This window comes from Zosterops lateralis (assembly GCF_965231275.1).
Source record: "Zosterops lateralis genome assembly, chromosome: 5".
Classification (NCBI taxonomy): Eukaryota; Metazoa; Chordata; class Aves; order Passeriformes; family Zosteropidae; genus Zosterops; species Zosterops lateralis.
The window spans coordinates 300,322-319,066 of NC_139766.1; positions in this window are offsets into that span (position 1 = coordinate 300,322).

The following is an 18,745-nucleotide window of genomic DNA, read 5'->3' on the forward strand; positions in this document are numbered from 1 at the left end:
TGTGTGATGTCACTGGTGAGCCTTGATGGCCCATTAACAGGAGATAAGGGACACTGGGGTGATGTCATGTGTGACATCACTGGTGAGCTTTAATGGCCATTAACAGGAGATTTCCCCATGAAGGCAATGGGAGGGTGGAAAGAGATAAGAAACAATGCCCCACCCAGTTTTAACAGCTGGCTCTTATCAGAAAAGCAGCCGCCCCCTCTGTCCTGGAGTAACAACAGATAAAGAAAAAACACCTCCTCAACTGGGTTTCAACAGATGGAATAGAATAATTTTTTTTTTTTTTTTTTTTTTTTTTTTTACATAACCCAAGACAGGGAGAAAGACAAAAGGGAAAGTTAATTAATGAGGATTCAAAAGCAGCAACTTTCACCTTCTGAAAAGTTTCCTGGGTGTTGACATTTGGTCTTCTCTTGGATGAAGTGCAGACAATCAAAACATGGAAGAACATTTGGACTGAAGAAGGTACAAAATTATCTTCAGGGTGGTGGGATTTAGCTCAGGCAACCCAAGGAGGTGTCAGATGTGCCCTGAGCTTCTGTGCAGGGGAAAAGAGCAGCACATAAAGCAAAGCTGGGAACAAACACTTCCACGAGGAGCTGGCAGACCCCGAGGGGAGTGCCAGCGCAAAATGAGAATGCCTCTCTGGATTATTCTCCACTGAAATCCTGTTAAAATCAATTTTCTCATCAATTTTGCTCAGCTCTGAATCATTGTGATTCCCAATGAGATGTGAAAGCTGCTCTTGGCCATTTGGGGGTCACTGAATACAGAAGATCTGTGCAGTTGGAAAGCATCACAATTTGAAAATTCACATGTCAATTTTTTTTTGCATGGTAATTTCACTAAAGTGGTCCAATATCACAAACAATCCACACAGAATAAATATAAAAATGTTTGCAATACCACACAGGAAAAGCTGACCAGTTTTGCAATGCTCCAAGCCAGTTTCCACTTGGATAAATCAGAGGAGACAAGCCTTTGTTCCTTTGACTTCACACTCAGGTTTTTTGTGGAGAGTGTCCTTCATAAAGGAGTGAAGGTGCAAAATTTTCTCTGAAAAAAACCCAAACCTGTAATGATATTAATCCACAAAGTAAATTATCAGCTTTGGGGGGCCCTTTCTCATTTCTTTGCTTCCTGCTCTACTGATTTTCCTGGTGAAAAAGGAAACCAACCCAAATCAACTTCTCCCAGCAGACAAAATGTTCTGCAAGATTTATCCTCAGCCCAGGAGCCAAGGGATCCTCAAAGCCTTTGTGCTTGGCTCAGCAAGGCTCTTCTTCTCTTCTCTCTTCTCTTCTCTTCTCTTCTCTTCTCTTCTCTTCTCTTCTCTTCTCTTCTCTTCTCTTCTCTTCTCTTCTCTTCTCTTCTCTTCTCTTCTCTTCTCTTCTCTTCTCTTCTCTTCTCTTCTCTTCTCTTCTTCTCTTCTCTCTTCGTTCTCCTCTCGGAATCCCACCATGAATCCTACAGTGAATCCTCCAGGAAATCCTGTAGTGAATCCTGCAGGGAATCTTGCAGTGAATCCCACAGGGAATCCCGCGGTGAATTCTGCATGGAATCCTTCAGGGAATCCTTCAGGGGATCCTCCAGGGAATCCTACAGGGAATCATGCAGGGAATCATGCAGGGAATCCCACAGTGAATCCCCCATGAATCCCACAGGGAATCATTCAGCAGCCCCACCCCAGGAGCCATCCAGGAGCACTTTGGGGCTGCAGCACTCGGCAGGAACAGACCCCAGTCTGTGTTTGGACAGGTGGGACAGGGGTGTAGCAGCGACTGGAGTTCGGGTGGGGTGTGGAATGTGCTGCAGGGTCTGTCCTCACTGACAGCCCTGGGAGTGCCCGAGGCCAGGATGGCTCAGTGGAATTGTCCCTGCCCATGGGGTTGAACTGATGGCCTCTAATCCCCCACCCAAACAATTCTGTGACCCTGTGACCCTCTGAAGGTGCTCCACAGGCCTGGAAGCTTTTCAGGGTTGTCCTTCTTTCACATGAGGACACTTGTCATTGTTATTGCAGGGATGCTCCCACCCAACCATGAACTAAACTACCTCCAAATCAGGGAGGCCTGACTGGATTTCAGGGAAAGAGAGGCTCTGGACCCTCCTCCTGCTCCTTGGGGACTCAGTTCCTCCCCACAAGAGCTGCCCCACAACCCAACTGAGCTCCTCATCACTGCTCGGCCACTTCTGCTCTTCCTTTGTCCCAGGCACGGAACAAACTCTCTCCTGAATCCTCCAGAGCCCTCCCTGTGCCCAGTGTCTCCAGTCCCTGCAGAAACCAGTCCTCCCACCGTGGTGCTGCTTTCCTGGGGTGCTGTGACCCCGATTTCTGGGGCTCCTGTAGAGTCCTGAGGCACCTGGGCAGGCAGGGAGGTCTGGCCCTGCCCTGAGGGTGGGCAGTGACCCTGTGGGTCTCCAGCCTGCAGGGACAGGGCTGAATTTGGCTCGTTCCAATGGTCCAGGCTGGATGGAGGGCCGGGCAGGAATAAATAAAACCCCAGCCTCTCCAGAATGGTTGTCTTTGATAACAAGGGCTTGATTTTGCAGAGGGTGACATTCCTCACATTTCTCCTTGTGATTAATGGTTTCCTTGTCTGATGAGCTCCTTGGCTGCACAGTAACCCTTTGTGTGCTGCAGGGCACATCCAGGGGAGGGCAGCGAGGCCTCAGAGTCACATTTGTCACTGAGGAGACCTGAGGGGCAGCCCAGGACCCCACGGCCATGGTCAGCACTGAGTGCAGCTGCCCTCCTGAAATCCTGACTAACGAGGTGCTGGTGGGACCTGAGCAGTCCCTGCCAGTGGAAAGGTGTCCCACCTACAGCACTGCCCACTTTGGGGCTCTCGTGTGTTTCCTGGTGTAAATCACCTTTTTGGCGCAGCTGACCTGGTGACAATATTCGTGTCCCAGCTCTGGACCTTCTCAGGGCTGAGGGCAAAGCTCCTGCAGGGCTGAGTGTGGAGACAGCCCCTGCACAGGGCACGGATTCCCTGCAGGAGCCTCTGGAGCCACAGTTTGGGGGTTTGGGCAGGGACCACCCGGGAGCAGCCCTTGGCAATGGCAGAGCCCGAAAAACAGGGAAGATCTTCAGCACAAAACCAGAGGAAGAGAGTCAGGGACCCTCCTCCTCCAGGGAAGGGAAGGGAAGGGAAGGGAAGGGAAGGGAAGGGAAGGGAAGGGAAGGGAAGGGAAGGGAAGGGAAGGGAAGGGAAGGGAAGGGAAGGGAAGGGAAGGGAAGGGAAGGGAAGGGAAGGGAAGGGAAGGGAAGGGAAGGGAAGGGAAGGGAAGGGAAGGGAAGGGAAGGGAAGGGAAGGGAAGGGAAGGGAAGGGAAGGGAAGGGAAGGGAAGGGAAGGGAAGGGAAGGGAAGGGAAGGGAAGGGAAGGGAAGGGAAGGGAAGGGAAGGGAAGGAACTCCTGCCCATGTCTGACTCAGACGGGTGGGAAGAGCAGGGCAGGCCTTGGGTTCCCAGGGACTTTGGTGGGTGTGAAGCAAAAGCAGTGAACTTGCAGTCAGGATCAGGATGGAGAGGGTCGTTCAGTGTTTCCTGTGCTCAGTGACACAGCTGGAGCAGAGGGGCTGGCAGAGCCTTGGGGCAGCTGCTGCCTTTCCTTGTGTGCCCCATTTCTGGTCCCAGAGCGCGGCAGCAGCAGCAGCATCACCCACCTGGAACCCTCATGGACATCAGACCCTCCCAGTGGGGAGTCTGAGCTCCTCCTCCCAGGGGAGGGAACAAATCCTGAGATTTCATCCTCACAGAATTCACAGTGAGAGCAGTGGACAGTGCTTTCCACTCTTGCTGTTGGACACAAAATAAAGACTCCAAATATTCCGGAAGGCAAAGAGCTTTTTTATTTATAATAAATATAAATATAAATTATTTCCAATAAATATATTTATAATAAATATATTTATATTTATACTATATATTCATATAATATTATATATGTTAAATACATAAAATATATATAATTTAATTTTTATATTATATTATATATAAATTTTTATATAAAATACATATTATATTATATATTATAACATATTATAATTTTATATTATATAAAATTTTTAGATTATATATTATATATTATATAAATTATAATATTATATATTATAATATTATATGATAATATATAATATATTATTATATAATAATAATTATATATAGTAATATTATATAATAATATATATTAATGTATATATTATGAATATATAATTTTATATTATATATTTACAATATTTGTTTATATATTAGTTTATATAAATATATTTATATCATAAATATATTTTTATATTTATTATTATATTATTTTCTTTTTTCAGAAGAAAAAAAGGCTTTATTGTCTAATTCTGACTACCTTTTATAAGCTGTTCCCATACAGAGTTACCATGGTTGGTGAATAGGAACGACACCTCTCTGATCCCGTGGGTTAAACCAGAGAAACAGCAAAACACCACCTGGAGAAAGATTGCTTTGAGAAAGGAGAGTTTTTTCCCAAGATTGTTTTGAGAAGAAACTTTTCTTGAGATATTTTTCCTTGGGAAGAAGTCAGCAGCTGCCAGCAGGGTGAAATCTCTCAGACCCACATTCCATCACACACTGACAGCACAAGGGTGATGGTTTTGCTAAAAGAGATCAGTTTAGATCAGCTGTTCAGGAGTTTTTACAGAGAGGGTGATAAAACACTGCAGGCAGACACCTGCCCAGTGAGGTGGTGGCTGCCCCACCCCTGGAAACATCCCAGGTCAGGCTGGACAGGGCTCTGAGCACCCTGGTGTGGCTGGAGATGTCCCTGGGCATGGCAGGGAGGTTGGATTAGGTGACCTTTAGAAGTCCCTTCCAACCCAAAGTGTTCTGACTCTGATCTTATCCCTGTCCCCGTGTCCAGATGGAATGTGAGCAGCTGCCTGTCCTGGGTTGTGTTGTAGGATGTACACAAGTATTTATCCCATCCCCATCCCCATGAGCTCCTGGAACCAGGTGGGGCAGTGTTTTCCCAGGCCCCTCCTTTGGGCTCTTCTGCTCATGGCCCATCAATGCCTTGCCCAGGACTCACAGGGAACTCCCTCCAGGAGCTCTCTCTGTTTAATGGGCCATCAAGGAGCCACTGCACGACTCCTCATCCCATTGGGAGATGCTCCCAATGCCCAGGGGGAGGAGCCAAGCATTCCCACCTGGAGAGAATCTGGGATTTGGGACAGGACAAGCAGCCCTGAGCCACTGGATTCCCAGAGGAGCAGAGCTCCCAGACCTTTCTGTGGGATCAGTGCTTCAGGAAGAGCCCCTCACCTGGACTGCTCCCCCCACCCTGCTCAGGGTGTGTTCTGACTCTGGCAGGGGTCCTTTGTGTTATTGCATTGATTTTATTTTATTTTACCTTTTTACCTTTCTTTTTATTAAATTGTATTTCTGACTTGGAGCCTCTCACTCGTTTTGCTTTTCAAACCATGACACCGCCCTCAAAGGCTGCTCAGCTCTTTTAAGCCACTCTTGGTTCCCTGAACAGGCTCCTTGACACTCCTGTCCCTTTCCTTGGTTCTCGTCCCAGCTCGTTTCTTTTCCTTGTCTCTGCACCTTGTCCTGGGAGCTGGGGCACGTCCCTCCCTGCACAGCGAGCTCATGGCAAAGCTGCCCGGAGAGGGAGCCAAGAAACCAGTGCTAATTGCAGCAGTAATTAAAAGCCAAGTGTGAACACTCAGTCAGGGGCGGCGTGGCTGTTCCAGGAGTGGAACGTGCCTTAACCCCTGAGCCCTGCAGGGCCCCTGTGAGCGGGGAGGGATGTCCAGCCCCCAGCCCTGCCCCAGAGCTGTGTGAGCTGGGAGAACTCTTCCTGTAGAGCCCAGAGCTGTGAGCAGGGAAAACTCTCCCTGCAGAGCCCTGGACTTGTCTGAGCAGGGAAAACTCTCCAGCCCTGCCCTGGATCTGTGTGAGCAGGGAGAACTCTCCCTGCAGAGTTCAGAGCTGTGTGAGCAGGGAGGGATGTCCAGCTCCTGCAGAGCCCAGAGCTGTGAGCAGGGAGAACTCTCCAGCTGCCAGCCCCAGCCAGGCTCTGCAGCTGCAGCCAAGGGGTGACAGCAGCTTGTCAACACTCTGCCCCAGGGGCGGCCTGGCTGGCAGGGCAGGAGCTCAGGGGGCAGCCAGAGAGGTTGTTCTGAGATGTTTCTGTCCTTGGGAAGTTGTGTTGAGAACGGTGACAAGACACAGATGGTCCGGGGTGAGGTTTGTCTGCAGAGAATCACAGAGTGTCCTGAGCTGGGAGAGACCCACAGGGTCATCCATCCAGCCCCAGGCCCTGCCCAGACCCCCCAACAATCCCACCCTGGGCACCCCTGGGAGCACTGTCCAAACTCTTCTGGAGCTCTGGGGCCGTGCCCATTCCCTGGGGAGCCTGGGCAGTGCCAGCACCCTCTGGATGAGGAACTTTTCCCTGAAATCCAACCTAAACCTGCCCTGGCCCAGCTCCAGCCCTGCCCTGGTGCTGTCCCTGGCCAGAGGATGTTCCTTCCCTCTGTGGGATGTGTGTGCTGGGCACAGCTTGGGGGAATTTGGGTCTCATCCTTCTACTCCAGGGTGCACACCAGGAGTGGCTTCGCAGATGTCATGGAAGTTTTTCTGACGCTCCTGAGAGGTGAGGCTTCCTTGATTATCTCGAATTTATCAGTCTGATTGGTTTGTATTTTATGGTGGTTTTCCACCTCTTTCCAGGGAGAGTTTGGTGCCTGAGACATCCTGAAGGGTTCAGCTCAGCCTCCCTTTCCTTCACCTCTTTTCACTTTTCTACCAGGCCTTTGCAAAAGGGCTGAACCCTCCACGTGAGGCTGCTGTGAGATCAGAGCCCTCTGCAGTGGCATTTTCCTGCCCCCTGCACTGGCATTTTCCTGCCCCCTGCACTGGCATTTTCCTGCCCTTCCAGTGGCATTTTCCTGCCCTTCCAGTGGCATTTTCCTGCCCTCTCCAGTGGCATTTTCCTGCCCCCTGCACTGGCATTTTCCTGCCCTTCCAGTGGCATTTTCCTGCCCCCTGCACAGGCATTTTCCTGCCCCCTGCACAACCCTCCCTCCTGCTACCCCCCCAGGATCAGGGATGTCAGGGATGTTCCCCCACTGGCCTTCCCTGGAGCAGAGTTTTCCCCACCCTCCCTCAAAGGCAGAGCCAGTCCCAGTTAATCAAATGTCCCTCCTCACATTTAAATGGATGTTTTGAAAACCACCCCTGCAGGAAACCTTTCTGTCCCCCACCCCACGGTGGTGGCATTGTCCCTGTCCCTCTCCAGCCCATTGTACAGAAATGAAAATCTCTCTCTCTTGTTTAGATGAACACCAAAAATGCTCGTTTTCTAAGAGGCCACGGGGAAAGTGTTTCAAAATGATGGAATTACAATAACCTGGTAAGAAAACTTTACATTGCTCTCACAGCCACAGATGAGATTGGTCTGGACTGAGAGGAAAATTTTCTTCAATTGTTACCACTGGGTCATGGAGAAGAGCTGCACTCCTAATTTCTGCAGGCAATTGAAGCTCTCGAGGCTCTCTTGGACGAGGCAGAGGATTCGTCTGCATTTCTTGGCCGGGTTTGGAGAAGGTGATCACATTTTACCTCTGGGGAGGGAGAGCCTTTCCAATAACTCTGGAGCACCTGTGCATTTCCATGATGGAATGATATAAAAATGAACATTGCCAAGTCCTCGTGTCTCCCAGAGAAGAGAGTGCAGCAGTTTCTCTCTCTCAAAGCGAGTGGTGCAGCCATGACCCCTCCAGGCCCAGCTCTGATGGATTGGCCACACTCAAACAAGCCGGGAAATGCACCCACCGCGGGTCAAAGATTTCAGTGTCCTCTTGTAGAAATGTTTCCGTGGATGGCAGGGACAAGGAACTCTGCAGAGCTGAGATGTTCTAGAGACACGGGGGTTTATTATTCCAAGGGTGGTGGGTAAAGAGGGCTTTGCCTTCAGCCACCAGCCTGGGCTGGAGCAAAGCCCTAAAGAGAGAATGGGGAGAGAGAGAGAGAAGAGAGCTCAGGGGGAAAAAGGGGGCAGGAGCAGGGGAAAAACGTGGGGAGAAAACAGGAGCAAGTGAGGGGAGAGAGAGGAGAGGGGATGGGCCAAGAGAGGTGAGGGAAGAGGGTGAGAGGGCCAGAGGAGAGAGGTGAGGGCAAAAGGGAGGAGAGCCAGGACAAGAGAGCGATCCCCTTGTTCCAATCCATTCCATCTCTTTTTGTGTTGAATATTCTAATTTACAGTGACCAACTGGCGTGAGATACAAAACCTACAAACTTTGCCTGCAGCCTGTGAGAACTACTACATCACCATGTCATTTTATATTCTAAACTCTACAGACTCCTTTCTCATGCCCTTGTTCCCGGATGTCTTTGCCAAGGTGGAAAGGCAACATTCTTGTCTTTTGTTTTCCTGTCTCCAGCTCATCCCCGTCTTCCTGCCTGCCATGCTCACATCTCCAAACTGGCTTTCATTCCTATTTCACTCACAGGTTTTACATCTGCAGTATTTCTTACCATGCAGTCATATCCATAAGTCCTTCCTGTCCCATCTTTCCCAAAATCCTCTAAAGGAAACAAGAAGGTTTTATGAACCAAGGTGAGATGGATCCAACTATCAAAGTAGTCACTGTTAGGAAGTCAGGCCTTCCCTGCCCATATCCAGGTTTCTCCTGCCAGTTAATCAAGGAGCAGAGTCTCAGGTGTCACCTGAACTGTTAACAGGAGTAATTTTGGGTCCTCAAAGGCTGGATACAGACAATGCCACGGGCTGCAGTAAATCTGCATAATTGGTACTTAATCAGTAACGGTGGGATCAGTTACAGCCGTAATTAAGAGTGTGAAATCTCCGTGTTTATTCCACAGGTGTAACCAGGCCGGATCCTCTGCCAGGGGTGACTCTGCCACCACCAGCAGCGTCCAGTGTGACCAGGTGACACAACTCCCTGTGGTGGTGTTAGCCGAGGAAAGGACACACAATAGTGAAATTGTATGTGGTGCTTTATTTCAGAGCTCTGGGAGCCGGGGGTCCAGACCCAGATCTCGGCTTGTCCAACGTGCTAAATGAATACAATTTTATACCTTTCTTGTCACATAAGGATTCGTGTTAATCATTAAACCCCATTGTCCCATTGATTCCAACCCCAGGAACAATGGTCTGTGTGATTCTTGCTCAAGATTCTGGCTGGAGAAAATACTCATATTTATTTACCAAACTGATATTACAATTTACAATTTTGACATGCGTCCTGCTAATGATTATATCAGTACAGATCCTCCTGACCTGACTTTATTCTTTTAGGGCCTGTGCGTTCTACCAGGGCTCCCCCTTTCTCTCCCCCCACCACCTGTGCAAAGTTATGTTTTATACTTCATTTAATTAAAACAATAGCACGGAATACTATACTATACATGGTTACAGTGGAGCAGATCCAATCCCCTGTTTTTCGGGCCCTTGCTACTTCAGAAATCAATTTAACCCCGTGCTATCAGTGGGACACAGCCCTGCCACCAGCCAAGGCCAGCCCATTCTCTGGGGGCTGCAGCAGAGAGAACACGTTTCCTGCTGTCCCCATTCCCCAGCCCCTTCCAGGAACAGCCCGAGCAGCAGACGGAGCTGACCCGGGGAGGGCAGGCTGTGATGGAGACGTGGCTCTCTGGGGACAGCAGCAGCTGAAGCCTTTCCAATTAGCACTTTGGAGTGGAGTCAAGGGCTGTCAGGGCCCTAATTTACTGAGCAGTGTCCCTCTCCCCGTATATCCCTGTGACAGCTCATTCCTCCAGCCCTGATGGAGTGCCTGGCTGGCCTCTAGCTGTTCTCCCATCCATCTCCCTCCCCAATTGCCTTCCTCGAGAACATTTTCCAAAGGGGAATTTCCGTGCCTTGTGGTCGCCTAAGTTAATTTATCCCAAACAGTTGTTCCAGCTGTAAAACAAAAGCTCGGATTTCTCTTGAGTCCTTCCCATGCCCCGAGGTGAGGAGGGTGTTGGTTGGGGTAAATCACCACAGAGAGGAGACAACAACATGGATTGTTGATGTTCCATCCCTGGAATTCAAGGCCAGGTTGGACACTGGGGCTGGAGCACCTGGGACAGTGGGAAGTGATTTAGGGAGGGGATTTAGGGTCCCTTCCCACCCAACCCAGTCTGGGATTTTATGGTTCAAGCAGACAGGTCTGCAGGGTGGCAGCTCCATCCGGGCTCCTCTGCTGGTCCCTGGAGTCAAACAGGGCACGAGGCACCCGGATTATTTCAGAAATTCACTCAGGATGGGATAAATCATTCCTGGAACGCCCATTTTGCTCCCTGGATTAGGAATGGGGGGTGGGCAGCTGATTTGGATGGAGATGTGAACACCCATTTAAAGCCACAGAGATTTTAAGTTCTGAAGACTGGAAATGCTGCGGATCCAAATTGCCGTGAACAATGAACATCATTACAGGGTGAATAGGGAGGAAAGACACACCAACATCGCCACGAGCTAAATCATGGAAAATGGAACAAGAATAAATATTCAGAGAGCCAAGACCACAAGTTCTGCTGTGAAAGAGGAACCACAGGTCGGATCCCAACTGGTGGGAGCTGCTCCTCCTTTAACTCCTGCTCCTGGACCATGGCCCTGAGCACCAGTGTCAGGGTCTGCAAACATCTGTGGGGAACCTGATGGTTCGTTTTAGGGATCTCAGAGTGCAAAAGACACAACAGGGGACAACTCAGTTTACTTAAACAAAAAATGCACCTTTATTTAGTGCCAACAAATGCGATAGTGGGGAGAGAAAATGGAGAATAGTGAGAAAGAGAGAGAAAGGAGGGAAGGGGATTGTAGCCACCAACGTGGAGGGACGAGTCCTCGAGGCCTGGAGATGCCCATGGACGGGATCTTCTCCAGTGGGGGGATCACAGAAGTGAGCGGGGTCTGCAGAGGTTTTATGGGTTGGTCAAGGCGGGGACCAAAGTGAGGGGACAGAGCCAAAGGGACCAAAGGGACCAAAGTGAGGGGACAGAGCCAAAGGGACCAAAGTGAGGGCACAGAGCCGAAGGGACCAAAGTGAGGGCACAGAGCCAAAGGGAACCACCTGTGTTGACGCTGGTGCTCAGGAACAAGCTCCAAACCCCACCTCTGGTACGGACAGACCAGTTTGGACAGGCAGCCTCGGCTCAGTCCACGGTGACCAGTCCCATTGTTCCTGCACTCCGTTCTCATGGAGATCCACACCAGTCCTCCAAGACTCACAAAAGTCCCACCTCAGCCAGGCCAGGGGCTCCCTGCAGAGTCCGGGGTCCTGGTCCCCAAACATTGGAGACAGTTGTGAGGCAAATCACATCCCTGGACAGACTCTGACAACCAGCAGAGCTGGGAGCAGGTGGAGCACCAGCAGGGGAAGGCCAGTTCAGGATCCCACATTTCTTTGGTGCTGCTGAGGTTTCAAGGACACACAGACACCTGGACTGTTGGGAAAGAGGGAACAGGAAGGACTCATGGATATGACTGCATGGTAAGAAATACTGCAGATGTAAAACCTGTGAGTGAAATAGGAATGGAAGCCAGTTTGGAGATGTGAGCATGGCAGGCAGGAAGACGGGGATGAGCTGGAGACAGGAAAACAAAAGACAAGAATGTTGCCTTTCCACCTTGGCAAAGACATCCGGGAACAAGGGCATGAGAAAGGAGTCTGTAGAGTTTAGAATATAAAATGACATGGTGATGTAGTAGTTCTCACAGGCTGCAGGCAAAGTCTGTAGGTTTTGTATCTCACGCCGGTTGGTCACTGTAAATTAGAATATTCAACACAAAAAGAGATAGAATGGACTGGAACAAGAGGATCGCTCTCTTGTCCTGGCTCTCCTCCCTTTTGCCCTCACCTCTCTCCTCTGGCCCTCTCACCCTCTTCCCTCACCTCTCTTGGCCCATCCCCTCTCCTCTCTCTCCCCTCACTTGCTCCTGTTTTCTCCCCACGTTTTTCCCCTGCTCCTGCCCCGTTTTTCCCCCTGAGCTCTCTTCTCTCTCTCTCTCCCCATTCTCTCTTTAGGGCTTTGCTCCAGCCCAGGCTGGTGGCTGAAGGCAAAGCCCTCTTTACCCACCACCCTTGGAATAATAAACCCCCGTGTTTCTAGAACATCTCAGCTCTGCAGAGTTCCTTGTCCCTGCCATCCATGGAAAAAATTGCTACACTGGATCTCAGGACAGACCAAGTGGAAGTGAATCCCTCCGAGCCTTTGTGCCTTTTGAGTCTTTCCCATTCAGCCCCACCACAGTGGAAATACTGTAAAGGCAGGTCTGGGATCAGGAGGCAGCCAGATCAGTCTTGTTAGCCGTTGGACTGACAGGAATAATGGAAAGGAGGAGGAGAGGGCAGGGCAGAACGCAAAAGCATCAGGCGGAAATTCTGCGGAGCTTGTGCAACCTGAAACAAACCGCTCTCCACACTCAGGGCCGTTTAACCTCCCGCCCCTGTGACTAATAAATTTCCAGGGCTGAGGGGAGAGGGGAAAAAAGCCCAAACCTCCACCACCACAACACAAAAAGCCCAGTGAACCGGCTGGCAGCACAAGGAGTGTGGTGTGTCCAGCAGGGCATCTCTGGGGCCATCAGCAGGCGCAGCACAACCTCCCCTGCCCAGCCATTGTCTGCCTGATAAAGGTTTTAATTGCACTGTTTATGTTTCCAGTGCTCCAGCAACACAAATCTGTGCTGGTAATGTGTTTTAAGGGACCAGAGGTAACGTTGGGAAGATAAATGTGATGTCAGCTGCCCACTGGGTTGCACAGGCATTATGGCCAACTAAGGATTCATTATCCATCGCAGTTTGAGGGGGTTTAATGGGTTTTCCAGGCGTCCAGCTCTGGTTTTTATGGAACTTTGCCTCTTTCCTCTGCTTTTAGGTACCAGTTGGGATTATCAACTGATGTAAATCAAACAATTCTCCTTGGCTGGCTTGGGTGGGTCTGGGGTAGGATCCTGAACAGCAAAGTTACCCTGGAAACAGGACACTGCTCTTGTTATCATAGCCTGGGGTTTGGGGCTGGAGCCCCTCTGCTCTGGAGCCAGGCTGGGAGAGCTGGGAATGTTCCCCTGGAGAAGGGAAGGCTCCAGGGAATGCTCAGAGTCCCTGAAAGGGAAAACTCCAGGAGAGCTGGAGAGGGACTGGGGACAGGGGATGGAGGGACAGGACACAGGGAATGGCCTTGAACTTAAAGAGAGTAGATTTAGATTGGACATTAGACAGAAATTCCTGGCTGGGAGGGCGGGCAGGCCCTGGCTCAGGGTGCCCAGAGCAGCTGTGGCTGATCCCTGGCAGTGCCCAAGGCCAGGCTGGACACTGGGGCTTGGAGCAGCCCGGGATGGTGGAAGGGGTTGGCAGGAGATGATCTTTAAGGTCCCTTCCAGCACAAACCATCCCGTATTTCTATAATTCCCTCAGACCAGCAGCTCTCAAGAACAGGGGCACCAACAGGACGAGGGTGAAAGTGGAGAGGCACCAGTTTGTTCTGGGCCACAGGAGACAAACCTTGTCTGCAAAGGAGAGGATCCCCCTCTGCCTGATGAGCAGCCCCTGGGGCTGTCGGTGCCCCTGAGCCCAGGGAGCAGAGGAGGGCAGAGAGAAAAATTCCTGGCTGCATTTCCCCTGATGGGGAGGGCAGGTTTCGTCCCCAGCCAGCAGAGCTCCTGGTGTGAGGAGAGCATTGCCTGGGCAGGGAGGGGCTGCTCTGCTGGTCCCTGGAGTCAAACAGGGCACGAGGCACCCGGATTATTTCAGAAATCACTCAGGATTGCTGGTGATTTCCCTGGTGTTGGGAAAGATGGGACGGGAAGGGCTCATGGATATGATTGTCTGGCAAGAAATCCTGGAGATGTAAAACCTGTGAGGGAAATAGAAATGAATTTCAGCTCTGAGATGTGACCATGGCAGGCAGGAGGACGGGGATGAGCTGGAGATGGGTGGAAGGACAGAAAACAAAAGGCCCCAAGGGTGCAGCCCCTCTCCACCCTGCCAAGGCATCAGGGAAAAGGTGGATGAGAAAAGTCTCTTTAGAGTTTAGAATACAGGATGATGTGGTGATAGAGCAGTTCTCATGGGCTGCAGGCAAAGTCTGTAGGGTTTGTATCTTGTGCAGGTTGGTCACTGTAAATTAGAATATTCAACACAAATGAGATAGAATGGATTGGAACAAGGTCCTCACTCTCTCTCTCTTACTGCTCTTACTCTGACCTCTCTCTTGCTTTTGCTCTTACCTCTCTTACCCCTCTCAGCTCTTTTACCCCCCTCATCTCACCCCCTCTGTCTCTCCCTCTCTCTTTGGGGTTCCCTCCAGCCCAGGCTGGTGGCTGAAGGCAAAGCCCTTTTTACCCACGGCCCTGCAATAAACCCACGTGTTTCTAGAATATCTCAGCTCTGCAGAGTTCCCTCTCCCTGCCCTCCACGGATGCTCCTACACCCTGGGATCACAGGATCACTCAGGTCAGGAAGGGCCTGTAGGATCTGCAGTCCTGGAGCTCCCAGCAGTGCTGACCCAGGGCAGGCTCCGGGCACAGTCCTGGCCTTGGCAGGGGCAGGAATGTCCTTCCCTCCCTGGCAGTGTCCCACATTTGTCCTCTCTGTCTCCAGTGACTCCATCAACAGGGGAGAGTCAGCCCAGCTCAGACTGCTTTTTGTGATGGGAGGCCCCTGTTCTCACACGTCCAGGGTCACCAGATGTTACCCCTGCCCTTAGAGGAGCAACACGTTGTGATGTGGGTGTGGACCCTCCCAGAGGACAGCAGGCAGCAGCAGCAGCAGGTCAGACATGGAAGGATCTTTATTATCTGACTCCAATTCTACTTATATACATTTTGTACAGAGGGCCCAGACTGGCCCAAGGAGGTCACAACCTCCTGACCCCATTGGTCACTGTGACCATCAGTCAAGTTCTCTCTCAGAGAACAACTACCAAAACACACAGGTAAATTCTAACAGTACAATATTGTTTATGTGAAGCAGCATGAGAATGGTGCTGCAAAGACTCAAACACTCAAAAGCAAGAAAGTCAGAGGCGACATGCTTTGGGTTCAGTGTGTGGGGGGCGTGTTCCAAAGGGCCTCCCTGACACTGGAAAGATGGGAGAGTGAGGTCCTGAACCTGCCAGGGAACGAGGGAGGGAAGGAAAACTCCAGCTCCATCTTCTGTGCCCAGACAAGACAAATCTTTCATTTGGAGCTGCCCATGAGGAAGATGCATTTCCAGGCGGGAGGATACTGGTGTTGTCCAGGTGTCGCCCTGATTTTTCAGCCTTCTGATTTTTTCACATTTCTTCTGGAGCTTTCTCACGCTTGTAATAGAAACAAAGACTGGTATTTTGTAAATTTCCAGGGGGAAAGACAAATTGATGGACTTTTGGTTTGACTAGTGGAGTCAGAGAGGTGTCAACCTCATCCCCCAATCACTGGTTAAAGTCCAAACCCTATTTAAACCCAAAATCATAATCAACTTTCTCTTTCTCTGCTCACTTCTCAACCTGACTGGTGAGTGTGGTTCTTTCATGTTGTCTAGCAATATCCAGGTAGGGGAATGCTGGTGTTGTCCAGGTAGGACAATACTGGTGTTATCCAGGCAGGACAATACTGGTGTTGTCCAGGCAGGACAATGCTGGTGCTGTCCAGGTAGGGGAATGATGGTGTTGTCCATGTAGGAGAATGCTGGTGTTGTCCAGGTAGGACAATACAGGTGTTGTCCAGGCAGGGAATGCTGGTGTTGTTCAGGTAGGAGAATGTTGTTGTTGTCCAGACAGGACAGTGCTGGTGTTGTCCAGGTACGACAATACTGGTGATGCTGGTGCTGTCCAGGTAGGACAATACAGGTGTTGTCCAGGTAGGACAATACTGGTGATGCTGGTGTTGTCCAGGCAGGACAATACTGTCCCCCACCCCTCACAGTGAGTTTGAACCTGCTCCATGGAAGTTTCTGGGAGTCCTCCTGTACAGAGTTCAGAACCTCCCAGGTGAGTGAGGAGGGGTTTTGTGTCTTTACAGCTGGATTTCAGCAGTGACAGGGCGGGAACCCTCCAGTTTGTCCACCCAAAGCTCACATTTGTCTAAAATCAGAAGATAACCAGAAGGAATATTTCCCTCTCCAAGGTGATAAGAGGTGGAATTTCCCCCCAGGATTCCTGCTCTGCTCTGGTTGTTTCCCTGCAGCTTCCTGAGCCATCAGACTCATCTGAGCTTGGGAACACCGAGACAGAAAACATTTAGAATTGGCACTGGCTTTATTTTCAGTCTTCCCAACGCAGTCCAGAAGGGAAAGGCAGACTCTGAAGATTTATGTGTTCTCTGAATGAGCAGCGAGCAGAGCTTTTAAACGATCACAGCTCATTTAAAGTGAGAGCTGAGCAAAACCTGGGGCTGCTGCAAGGCCAGGACTAACCAAGACACATTTCCACAAGCCCCAGGAAATCCCAGAGCCGTTGGTGAGATCCTCTGCTTTGGGAAATTCTCCCTCCTGGCGGTGCCCTTCAGCCTCCAGCCCCTGGGAGTGACGCGCAGCATCCCTGGGCTGTGTGCAGGTACCAGGGGTCACTAAAAATGTCTTTGGCATCTCTTTGTGGCCTCACCTGTAGAAGCATCTGTGACTTACAGGGACAGGGGACTCTGCAGAGCTGAGATATTCTAGAATATGTGGGTTTATTGCAAGGGCCGTGGGTAGAAAGGGCTTTGCCTTCAGCCACCAGCCTGGGCTGGAGGGAAGGGCCAGAGAGAGAAGGAGAGAGAGCAAGAGGGTTTGGGCTGAGGAGAGGGGAGAGAGAGAGCAAGGGGCAGGGTCAGAGTGCAGGGGGAAGAGCAGGGAAAGGAGAGCGAGGTCCAGAGAGAGCCAGGTCCTGCTTACAATCCATTCTATCTCCTTTTGGGATGAATATTCTAATTTACAGTGACCAACCAGCACAAGACACAAAATCCTATAGAATCTCCACACAGCCTATAAGAACTGCTACATTACCATGTGTTATATTTTAAACTCTAAAAACTCCTCTTTAGACTTTTCTGTTTTGCTGCATTGACCTTTGGGTCCCTCAGGCAGCAGAAGGGGATTGTTCAATCCAAAGGGATTCTCCTCCAGCTGCCCAGGCTGTTGTCTTCAGGTTATAGAGTGACTAAGGCTTGGGATCCTACAACTCAAAACTTCCATTTCTATTTCCATTACAGGTTTCGTATTTTCAGAATCTTTTGCCAAGCAATCATATTGATAAGGTTTCCCTGATTCATCTTTCCCAACACTCACCTAAGGGGACTCTCCTCCCCCTCATTTTGGGCCCTAATCCCCAAATTCTGGCTGTCCCTGCCATTGCTGGTGACCAGCGAAATGCAAAGGCAGAAAACAGAAATCAAATTAGTCGCTCACCAGCTTGGACCAAACGTTGTGTAGAGAGCTGGGGATCATTTTTCACTGAGGGGGAACTCAATTAAAAGTGGAGGGCTGTGGGTTATTGCAGAACAGGGGTGAGTGTAGCTGATGGTTTGAACTGAAAATAAAAGTAAGGGGGTGATGGAAGTGAAATGTCAAAATATTTCTTTTCAACCTGTCTCGTGTTTCACATCAGAAGCACCAGAGCACTTTCAAAGCAAAACCTTTCAGCTCCCATTTGTCAACTGAAAGTGGAATTTCTTTCACAGCGGACCTGGTTATTTTTAAAAGCTTCTAAATTAAGCAAAAAAATTAATTATGAGGCAAAGGGAAATATTTTTGGGTTGACCCTAAATGATCATTTTTCCAGCCTTTTTTTTATTATTATTATTTCTCTGAAAATAAGTGGTGAAATAGTTTGGCTTGATTTCCTTTAGTTGTTTTTCATTGATTTGAGTAAAATCAGGGGCCTGAAAAAAAAATTATTCACAAGCTCTAAACCTTGCTGTGAACCAAGCTGTGTCTCCTGGGGCGTGGGTTGAGTACCTGATTATAAATAGTCTGTGCTTATAGACAGTAATTGAAAACATGAAGATGTGAGGAAAAAAGGAAGAAAGAAAAAAAGAAAAAAAAGGGAAAAAAATCCTTCTGAACTTCTCAGCGGTTTCCTGCCTGCTGGCAGGTCTCAGATCCACTGGGGATTTACATTTGTGCTTGGGCAGGGCTGGAGAGGGGACCAGGGGCTGCCTGTGGGAAGGGCAGGGAAGGAGCAGGGCTGGGGTGGCTGCAGGGACGGGGGCTCCAGGCCCCCCGCTCCCTTCCCAGGGCACCAGCAGCATCAGGGAGGGAAATCTCAGCTCACAGCAGCGCCCTGAGGGTCAGATCTGAGCATCATCCCCGCCCAGAGCACCCCATGCTGTGCCATGGATTCCATCCCATCCATCCCATCCCATCCCATCCCACTGATCCCATCCCATTCCCGTTTTCTCCCCTGGAATGGCACAGTGAGCAGGGAGAAGGGGCAGAATTCCCTCTCTCAGGTGTCCAGGAGCTCCCAGCCCCGTGTGAATCTCCCCCAGGAGCTGCTGCCTTGTTTCTGCTCCCGCTGGGACCCGCACCTCGTCCTGCAGGGCTGGCCCAGAGTCTGCTGGGCAGCCACAGCCAAAAACTGCCACAAACAAAAAGCCAAAACATTTGAATTCTGGTCCCGTGTCAGTTGTGGACGTGGAGCCCCTTCCTGGCAGATTTCCGGGGATTTGTGGGGTGTCCACATTGTCCACTCCAGGCTGCCCCAGCCCGACATCCCCCCTGCCTGCTCCCCACACACCGGGGGTTATTTCTGCCTCTTTCTGCTCTTCCCTTTCC